General features: G+C 37.1%; 1 pseudogene; it reads left to right on the top strand.

Annotated features, from left to right (window-relative positions):
- Positions 1-377: 377 nt before the first annotated feature.
- Positions 378-2,353, top strand: LOC138986265 (KATNB1-like protein 1 pseudogene; annotated as a pseudogene).
- The last annotated feature ends 1,893 nt before the right edge of the window (positions 2,354-4,246 follow it).

The following is a 4,246-nucleotide window of genomic DNA, read 5'->3' as shown; positions in this document are numbered from 1 at the left end:
ATGACTTATAATTTTGATAGTTATTTCTGGGTTGTGAAATTATAGTGTGTGTGTGTGTATGTGTATTGTTTAGTCTCTAAGTTGTGTCTGACTCTTTTGCAACCCCATGGACTGTAGCCCACCAGGCTCCCCTGTCCATGGGATTTCACAGGCAAGAATACTGGAGTGAGTTGCCATTTCCTTCTTTTATATACATATACATATACATATATATAAATACATACATACCATTATATATATACTATAGTATGTATTATATATCGTATAGGCCATATATTACATACACACACACACACACACACACATATTGCTGTTTAAAAGTCTTCAACACTGATTTTGTAAGATTTTAATAGTTTAAAGAAAGTATAGGTTTTGAATGGCCGTTCCTGGATCTCGGCCGGGGAGCCGAGGGATAGTCTGGGCTGCCGGGCGCAGTCGGTCAGCGCCTGGGCTGGGCGGAGGCGCCGCGGTACCATGAGGCGCCGGTATTTAAGAGATTATGGCATCTGAAACCCACAATGTTAAAAAACGCAACTTTTGTAATCATACTGAGGATCATTCCATTGATCTTCCTAGAAAAAGGATCTCTAATTTCACTAATAAGAACATGAAGGAGGTTAAGAAATCTCCAAAACAGTTGGCTACTTACATAACTAGAACAGTTGGACAAGCTGTGAAAAGCCCAGGTAAACTACGTAAGGTGATCTATAGAAGAAAGAAAGTTCATCATCCTATTCAAAATCCTTGTTACAGAAAAAAAGCAGTCCCCTAAAAGTGGGGGCTGTGTCATGGCAAATAAAGAAAATGAACTGGCTTGTGCAGGCCACCTCCCTGAAAAATTAAGGCATGATAGCCGAACATATTTGATTAACACCAGTGATTCTGGTTCTTCACAGACAGAAAGCCCATCATCAAAATATAGTGGCTTTTTTTCTGAGGTTTCTCAGGACCATGAAACAATGGCACAGGTTTTGTTCAGCAGGAACTTGAGATTGAATGTAGCTTTAACTTTCTGGAGAAAGAGAAGTATTAGTGAACTTGTAGCATATTTAGTAAGGATAGAGGACCTTGGAGTTGTGGTGGATTGCCTTCCCATGCTCACCAATAGTTCACAGGAGGAAAAACAGTATATCTCACTTGGCTGCTGTGTAGATTTGTTGCCTCTAGTAAAGTCACTACTTAAAAGCAGATTTGAAGAATATATAATAGTTGGTTTAAACTGGCTTCAAGCAGTCATTAAAAGGTGGTGGTCAGAACTATCATCCAAAACAGAAATTATGAACTATGGAAATATTCAGATTTTAAAACAGCAATTAAGTGGGTTGTGGGAACAGGAAAACCATCTTACTTTGGTTCCAGGATATACTGGTAATATAGCCAAGGATGTAGATGCTTATTTATTACAGTTGCATTGAAAGACTTCATCTATAGCATTTGGCTATTCAAAACATCCTTGGACGATATGATTTCCCCAGAAATATCTCATCTGAGAACTGTGAACTATGGAAGAAATCAAAACCATTTTTTCCTTTAAAGAGAAACGTATGTTGAAACCACTAATGAAATGCTACCGATCTACTTCACATTGAAGTGGAAGAAGATCCAAAAGGAGCAGCTTCAGCTCCAATGAGGTGAAAGTGCACTACGAAGATTGTTCACCTTTGCTGCGTTTGGTATTTATATGGTTATTTGGTAACATTGTTTAAGAACTACTGGGTCTTAATGCAATCCTGCATAAGAATATAATTTATACTATGTGAAAAATAAGACAGGACTTATTACTAGGAATCACAGAGACCAATCATCATTACTTTTTTTAAGATTGTGTTTTATAAGAAAACACTTAAATGTGTGCAGCTACTATTTTCTTATGTTGAAAAGACTTTGAAAGTTTAAACCATTATAGCAAATAATCAGTACTAAAAGTTTTTTGTTTGCACTGAGATACTGTATATGCAAAATGCCTTAATTATTAATAAGCCAATGTGTATGATACCAATATCTGTTTAAGAAAATTAAAAGCAAACATGCTTCTGGCATGATAAAATCATGGAATTAAATCAGGGGTTTCCATTCATGTAGAATGTTGTTAAAACTTATTCTACACCATTCTTAAAACTTGAGAATATTTTTAGTATCTCTGATTTTTCTTTCTTTTTTTTTTTTGCCAGAATCATGTCATGTATGTATGTATGTGTTACTCCTATATATAAGAAAAAGGCAAATCTGTATTTGTATGAATGCTTAACTGGAAATGTCTATGGAATTGACTAATTTATATTCACTTTTTATTGTATATAGATTTCTGATATATTCAGTTCTGTATCATTTAAGTTTTCTTCATTTGAGTAAATTGACTAAATATTTCTAAAAAAAAAAAATATAAGATATTGTATTAAACAAAGATTACAATGGTTGGGAGCAACTTTGGATACCCTCTCCCCACTCCCACCTTACCAGCAGTATTGAGTTCTTCTAAGACAATTAGCGAATGTAGGAATAGGAAACCCATAGGACATCAATAGCATATGAGTTACTTTATCTTCACACCTATATCCCAGTGCCTCCATTCTCTCATATACCAACAGCGTCATCGTTCCAGGCAGAAAACTTGGGAATTTCATGTTAGTGAGCCCAAAGATGGGTTTCCATGGAGGAGCAGCCATAGGAAGAAGAAGGTGGCCACATTCATAACTCACCTGAACTTCCCAGGGTCTTCTTTCCATCATCTAGTAGTGAAGGTCTACAGGCAATAATTCATTTTCACTTCTCCTTTAAGGAGTTGTGCTCAGTGAGGCAGGTTTAACCAGGTGTTTTAACCAGTGCAGTGTTGACAGAGCCAACACATCAAAGCCTTGGTGGAATTGTGCAAAAGAAGCATAACCTAGGTAGAAGATATTACCTGGTAATGGACAAGGAGGAGGTAGAGTTTATGAAAAACACCACCTTTCTGGGCAGAATCCATATTTCTATGTACTCATTGCTCTTCTAAAATATATATCTATACAAATGCTGACTCACTCAATACCAAGCTTCCCACATTCCCATAGACATTGGGGAAGCTCCCTCATACTTGCTTTATACTTTTATGTACCAAAGGCTTAAATACTCTTCAACTAACCATCTTGGTCCCATTAATTGTTGGAAGGGAGTTTTTGTCTGCTTGTCTAGGACTTTTCCTGTGTTAGGTAAGATATACCAAAGGTTTCTCCTTCAAGAAAAGTAAACAAATCTATCCTCCCAAGGAGAAAGGTTAAGTACTTAAAACCTTCCAGATACTGTGGAGTCAATCAGAAGGAACCACATGTAAAATGCAAAATCATGGTCAGAAAGTAGGTCTTCTGTGAAGCTATGGCTTGAAATTTAATTCAACTACTTAATGGGAAACTAGCAATTAGAAAAATGAAGCAAGAACTCAGAAGATGAAGAGAAATGTCTTGGATTTCAAAACTGAACCTATTCCCCGAGGTAGAATCTACACAGAGAAAATTTCATTATTAGACCTGCCTTTTCTGGAATTCCATCACTGGAAGATAATTTTTCAAGCATCTAAACAAAAATGTGCCTTTTTTTCTGAGGAAACGTATTGGCTCCTGATTCATATCTTTTAACCAGAAGAACACCTCCAAACAAGAGAATCTCAGGTAATGTCCTTTGGTGCATGTAGGCATTTTACAAAATTTAAGTTTCTAAAAGAACTTTGGAAAGGGTACATGATTTGTAATATGGTCCTAAGAGTTTTCCTAGGGCTTTAATTTCCATGGCACAGTTTTGTCTGGTATGATTGCATCCCATTGGACACCACACTTCACCTGATCCTCTTCTAATTCTGAATTAATGCATAGGCAGTCAAGCAAAAATCCCATGCCAGAATCCCAATGGCATGTGTGTGTGTGTGTGTGTGTGTGAGTGTGTGCGTGAGTGTGTGTGTGTTAGTCTCTCAGTTGTGTCTGAATCTTTGCAACCCCATGGATTATAGCCCACCAGCTTCCTTGGTCCATGGGATTCTTTAGGCAAGAATATTGGAGTGGGTATACATTTCCTTCTCCAGGGGATCTTTTCAAGCCAGAGACTGAACCCGAGTCTCCCAAATCTCCTCAGGCAGATTCTTTACTGTCTGAGCCATCAGGAAAGCCTGTATATAAATATATATGAATATATATATATACACACACACACACACACACACACACACACATACAATTCCTGGTGTGTTATTTTTATTCCAAACTATTACCTGGGTTCA

This window comes from Bos mutus, chromosome 29 (assembly GCF_027580195.1).
Source record: "Bos mutus isolate GX-2022 chromosome 29, NWIPB_WYAK_1.1, whole genome shotgun sequence".
NCBI lineage: Eukaryota > Metazoa > Chordata > Mammalia > Artiodactyla > Bovidae > Bos > Bos mutus.
The sequence above is the reverse complement of the archived record's forward strand: the minus strand, read 5'-3'. Positions and strand labels throughout refer to the sequence as shown.